Genomic DNA, 6,964 nt, shown 5'->3' with positions numbered 1-6,964 from the left:
ATTCCAAGAGTTCAAAAAGTTTTTAAGCCAACCTCCTATTCTGACTCGACCAGCACCTGGAAAAGACCTCGTCCTGTACTTATCTGTAGCAGACAAGGCTGTTTCATCAGCCCTAATAAGAGAAGACGAGGTCGGACAACATCCAGTTTATTTCATCAGTAAAGTTCTACAGGGCCCTGAGCTAAGGTACCACAAACTAGAGAAGTTTGCCTATTCCTTAGTAATAGCCTCACGAAGGCTACGACCCTACTTTCAAGCTCACACAATAAGAGTCCGTATGAACCAACCCATGAAGCAAATCCTCCAAAAGACGGATGTTGCAGGGAGAATGGTTCAATGGGCAATAGAGCTCTCCGAGTTCGACTTAAGATACGAAACTCGGACAGTAATTAAAGCCCAGTGCCTCGCCGACTTCGTTGCAGAATACGCATGGGATCAGGAGGAAAAACCGACTACATGGGAACTCTATGTAGACGGATCCTCCAATAAAACAGGAAGCGACGCAGGCATAATATTGGTAGATGAAAGAGGAACTCAGATAGAGGTTTCCTTAAAATTTGAATTTCCAGCTTCAAATAATCAGGCAGAATATGAAGCCTTGATCGCTGGATTAAAGCTGGCAGAAGAAGTCGGCGCTACAAAGGTGATGATATACAGTGACTCACAAGTAGTGACCTCCCAGATAAGCGGAGAGTATCAGGCAAAGGACCCAAATATGAAGAGGTACTTGAACAAAACTCTGGAGCACCTTGGGCACTTTGCAGAAACCGAGGTTAAACACATAACTCGGGATTTAAACAGTAGAGCAGACGCCCTGTCCAAGTTAGCAAGTACCAAACCGGGAGGGAACAATAGAAGCCTGATTCAAGAAACCCTCCAGGAACCCTCAGTAGCAAAAATAGAAGACAAACGAGAAGTACTTGAGGTAACCGGTCTAAACCTCGGATGGATGAACCCCTTAGTCGAATACATGAAATTCGACATCCTCCCTAAGGAGGAGAAAGAAGCTAAAAAGATCCGAAGGGAAGCACAACACTACACCTTGGTGAGAAATGTCCTCTATAGAAGGGGGATATCGACACCATTGTTAAAGTGTGTACCGACCTCAAGAACTCCCGAGGTATTGGAGGAAGTACATAGTGGGATTTGCGGAAACCATCTCGGAGCAAGGTCACTAGCCAGAAAAATAATCCGAGCTGGATTCTACTGGCCGACCTTGCAGAAAGATGCCACAGAATTTGTGAAAAAGTGTCAACCATGTCAGATGCATGCAAATTTCCACGTGGCTCCACCAGAAGAGCTCATCACTATCACTTCTCCATGGCCTTTTTGCAAAATAGGGAATGGATTTGTTAGGTCCTTTTCCCCAAGCGCCAGGACAAGTCAAATACCTGATCGTGGGAATAGATTACTTCACAAAGTGGATAGAAGCAGAACCATTGGCCACCATCACCGCTCAAAGAAGTCGCAGGTTCCTCTACAAAAATATCATCACAAGATATGCGATACCTTACTCCATTACTACAGATAATGGAACCCAATTCACCGACACTACCTTCAGAAGCTTAGTAGCCAGTATGAAAATCAAACATCAGTTCACCTCGGTGGAGCACCCACAAGCCAATGGGCAAGCCGAAGCAGCCAACAAAGTCATACTGGCAGGGCTAAAGAAGAGATTGCAGGAAGCAAAAGGAGCTTGGGCTGAAGAGCTCCCTCAAGTGCTATGGGCTTATAGGACAACCCCCTAATCCGCCACGGGAGAAACACCTTTCCGACTAGTTTATGGTGTAGAAGCCATGATACCAATAGAAATCAATGAGCAAAGCCCAAGGGTAATTCTCCATGACGAGGTCAGAAACATACGGGGACACAAAGAGGAGCTCGACTTGCTCCCCGAAGTCCGAGAAGATTCCCAGATAAGAGAAGCCGCATTGAAACAAAGGATGACTACAAGGTACAACAAAAAAGTCATTCGAAGAACATTTGCCCCGGATGACTTGGTCTTAAACAGAAACGACATTGGAGTCAACAAATCAGGAGAAGGAAAGCTCGCCGCAAATTGGAAGGGACCATACAAAGTCAATGAAGTTTTAGGAAAAGGTTATTATAAAGTAACCGACCTGAACGGCACTGAGTTACCAAGGTCGTGGCATGCTTGTAATATGAAAAGGTACTACAGTTAAAAGCAAACTCTACTCCCTGATGTACTCTTTTCCCAACTTCATGATTTTTTTCCAAAATTAAAGGGTTTTTTCTGGAGAAGGGTTTTTAACGAGGCATCATAGTAGAAGCTAAGGGAAAATAGGCTATTAAAACCCTTAGTAACAAGAAGGTACCTCCCCAATTAATAAAGATCTTTTTTATCTATAATATCTCTTACAAACTCCCTTCTATTTTTCTAAGTCTTTCTTCGAAACGCGCCGACTTAAGCTCGACAAAACGTGAAAATCCCATGAACCGACCTAGATGATCGTCAGGATAAAACGACGAGGTACAAGTCGGCGTAAAGAGGTTATATAAGCCGATCGTAAACAACTCGAAAACAACTCGACTCGTAAGTCGAAACAAGACTCCGAGTAGAAAAGCTCGAAAATACTTCGACTCAGAAGTCGGAGTGAAAAACCGAGCAGAAGAAAAATGCATCGCAAAAATAACCTAAGTCATAAAAACCCAATAAAACGTGGTTGGGCGTAAGGAATAACAAAAAAGAGATTGAAAAACCTAGGAAAAAGTTTAAAGGCTGCCTAAAAGTCCTTAAACAAAAAGGCTCGGAAAAACAGACGAGCTAATGGGAAAGGTTTTCGGAAAAAGATCAAGGGGACTTTGAAAAATCAAAATCAGAAAAGCATACACGCATAAGGTAACTTAAACCCTTATCCAAAAAAGGGTATTTATTTTAAATAAAAACCCTTATTCAAAAAGGGCACTTGCTAAAATATTTTGTTTACGGCCTTAAAAGGCCAAAAGAAATTGTTCAAACGTCACCAAACAACATATAAAGAGTTTAAAAAAGGGGGGACTCACAGGCCGAGCCCCCATATAGCCATAAAAAATTATTTCTGCAGAGGAGTAGACGGATCACCACTACCAGAATCAGGAGGAGCGCCACCAGGACAGGGAAGAGAGGCATCCACAGGAGATGAAGAGGAAGTCGGAGGAACAACTGAAGAACTCGGAGCGTCCTTAGAACGAGGAGGGGACTCAATGATCCTCTGCCCCCGAGTCTTCAATTCTGACTCGGAAACGATTACGGGGACAGGAGGATCCACGATAGCACCATCAATAACAACTTTATCAGGATGTAAAGCAGAAAGATCCAAGTCGGGAGCGATAACTCTGACTTGCTCCAGGAAAATCCTCCAAGACTCCTCGGCACCATCAGCGATGGAGTCCTCCAACTCGGCGTACGCATTCCGAGAATTCAGCAAATCCTTCTTCACAGACACAAGATCTTGAAATAAAATCTGATAGCTCTCCTATGCTGTCTTCCTCAAACTTGCCTCCATGTTGCATTGGGCCCGCAACTTGCTCTCCTTCTCCCGAAGGTTATCTCTCTCCGCCCTCAGCTTGGCGACCTCCTCCTTCAACTCTCTCTCATGCTCCTGGTAAGAAAGAAGCCTCCCCTCCAGCTCCTCAACCTTCGAGGTTACCCCCAAAGAGCTGAGAGGAGTCTTCTCAAAAATATCCAAAAGCTTGCCACAAACACCCGCCGCCCTAAAACTCTCTTCAGCCAGAATGGTGAGGTGGTTTCGAACAGAAACATCATCCATACTTATATGAGGATAGATGTTCTTTCGGACGAATGCAAGAGCATCCGCCTTAACCCCACCATCAAAAGAAGAGCCAGACTCTAAAGTCTTGCGCTTCTTCTTCTCTGGCTCAGGAAGAAGTCGGGCGGAGGGGAGTGGCCGAGATAAGGTTGAAGAAGAAATCACAATCGGCTGAGAGGGAGTCCCCACGTTCTGAGGAGGAGGAGGAGGAGGAGGAGAGATGATCGCCTTGGCACCACCAGCCCTGGCCCGGGACTTTGCTTTAGCCTCCTGAACTCTCTGGTAAGATTCCTGAGCATTCTTCCTTGCCATGTCTGCAAAAGAAACAAATAGCAAAAATTACAAGTCGGCAAACCTTAAAGTCGGCAGATACAAGTCGGAAATAAGAAATGCATATACTACCTAGTTGTGACTGAACAAAGGTCAGCGATCCCTGGAGGAATTTCCTAGTGTCCAAGTATGGGGCCTCCCCCACACCTTTCGGAAAAACCCCACAATGGCCGCCTCCACCTCGGCCAGGTCGTCTAGATCGTACTTCTCGCAAGGGGAGGCCTCCAACCAATAGAGGGGAAAGCGAGGGGAAGAATTCTCATCCAGGAAAAAGGGGTGGTGACCCTCTACGGCTTGCACTTTGAAAAAATAATTTTTGAAGTCATGGAAGGATTCGTCAAAAAGGGTGAAAATTCTCCGACCTTGTATGGCTCGGAAAGACACCCATTGCTGCTTATTATTTAGCCCACTAAAGGGCTTAGTCATGTGAAAAAGAAAGAAGAAAATCCTCAAAGAGGTCGGAAAGTCCAAAGCGTGACTGATAAATTGATAAATTTTCAGAAAACCCCAAGAATTGGGGTGAAGTTGGGTAGGGGCAACTCGACAGTGGTGCAGAACAGATATTTCAAAATCCGAAAAAGGAAGAAAAACACCCAAACGGGTGATCATACATTCATACATAAAGAAAAAATGAGGAGCCGCCTCATTGGCCCTCCCAAAACAAACCCGGTCTTCCGGACCCGGGATTACCAACTCATATTTTGGCTCGTCCTCCTCCGAAGTACAAATCCTGTGGTGAGTACGAATATGAGTAATAAACTCAGCGTCGACCAAGGGTTCCTCCCCTAGGACCGTGACATCAACCCACTAAGAAAGAACATCTACGGAAGCCATTTCTTTTTTCTTATAAAAGGTGACAAAAACATACAAAAAGAAAAAAGAAAAGAAAAATAAAAAACACGGTCTCTAAAGGGAGGAGATACGAAGCCAAAATCTACAAACCAACCTATCTACCCACAAAATAAAGACATGCAAACACAAAGCATGAAAGAAGAAAAGCTAACCTTTATCCTAAAGTGAAGGTTGGAAGAAGCAGAAGTCTCCAAACGCAAGAATGCAGCACGAACGAAGAAAGAAGAAATTTGAAAGATTGGAGAAACGGAAAAATGAAAGAGAGGGAAAGTATTTATAAACATGCTAAGGGGCATAATGGTAAAAACGGAGCAGTCATTAATGAGAGTGCACCGTTACCAAAGCCATCAATCCCTAAGTGCATCCCTAACGGACACGACACTTGAATAGACGTAACTGTCAGAAACAAAAGGTCGCGAAAATCACGTCGGTTTAAAAACCCGTGTTTCCTCCAAGAAAGTCGGCTACGAACCCGAGTTAAAAACTTGAACCCAAGCCCTAATGAGATCTTGGGCTCAAGTAGGGGCACTGTTCATACCCTGGCCCAATAATAAAGGCCCAAGACCAAAAGAAAGGCTTAGTCCAGAGAATTGAGCCTTACTACGCACCGACCTGGTAGCAAGAAGTCGGTGTTGACTACGACTTGTCCTAAAGAAGTCGGGCACGAGATTAGCTGGCAGATAAACACTCATTCAAATGAGTAACCGCCCCTAAAATCTCTCTAACCACTTCGTTAAGCCATATCTTAACCTCCCCAAGATAATGGGACGGTTAACACCCTAAAGATACGGCACTACTCCAACGGTGGTTATTGGTTCACCACTATAAATACACTGACACCCCTCAGGTATCTCTAAGTCCAATACTCTCTAGACCTGCTCACACTCTTGCTAACTTAGGCATCGGAGTGTCTTTGCAGGTACCACCCCCCTCTCCTCATACAAACAAGTCGGACGGAGCCTCCCGAGTTGCAGATCCATTCGGAGCCCTCCTCCTTCATACATTTGGACCAGCCAACACCATCCACCCATTAATCTCCGGTTACCCACCGTAACATTAACGTTTACAATACTCAAATTCCACATAAGAATGGCCATCATTCATCACTAATACACAAAATATTAATTGTATATGATGATCGGGCCACTGGGTCAATTTCGGACGACCTAAGTCATGGCCTAAACCTGACCTGAAATAATGACCGGATCTATTTTTGAAACATTTACCGACATTAGATCCGATGAAATCACACCAAATTAACCCCTAAAATATTCGATACCGGATTGAGTCTTCGAATCCAGCTGAACTATGCACACCCCTATCTAATAATATTCATAATGTGCCTTGTTCAACAAATAAAAATACACTAAGTTCAAATCTTAACTGTAACTAAAGAGTAGTTACCTGGAATTTACCAAGAACAAAAAGTGTGAATTCCGATATACTTCTAAAAAAATTGAAATGATAAAGGTATCCTTTCGTAAATAATAATATCTTATTAATAAAGAAATAAAAGTAAACAATGTTGCATTGAAAAATTGATTTCATAATATTACTAATATTATTATGTGATGTAACAGACAAGGTCGAACGATAGGTCTATCTTATAAATAATTTTTATTGTCATATATATATTTGTAATTCTAGAGAAATATGAGGGTTTAGATTATTTTATCTATCTTTTAATCATCACCAGCTAAAATTATGATTATAAATATAAATTTAATTTTATTATAATAAATATGAATCAAGTTAGATGATATAAATACATCATTATTATTCTGTATCTTTATATGTATCTTTATTATTAAATTTTTGTATCCATATATAATTTTTAAAATACCAGTGAGATTGTGCAATACATTTAATCCTAAAATTTTTTTAATTTTTTTAAAAAACTTATTAGTAATTTAAAAATGTAACTTAGTATGTGTCTGGATTAAAATTTATAAATAAAAATTTGTATAAATTTAATTTCATAAATTTAATTTTGATTAAAAATAATCTAGTGT

The sequence above is a fragment of the Arachis duranensis genome, chromosome 3 (genome assembly GCF_000817695.3).
Source record: "Arachis duranensis cultivar V14167 chromosome 3, aradu.V14167.gnm2.J7QH, whole genome shotgun sequence".
NCBI classification, from domain to species: domain Eukaryota; kingdom Viridiplantae; phylum Streptophyta; class Magnoliopsida; order Fabales; family Fabaceae; genus Arachis; species Arachis duranensis.
Note: the sequence above shows the minus strand (reverse complement) of the source record.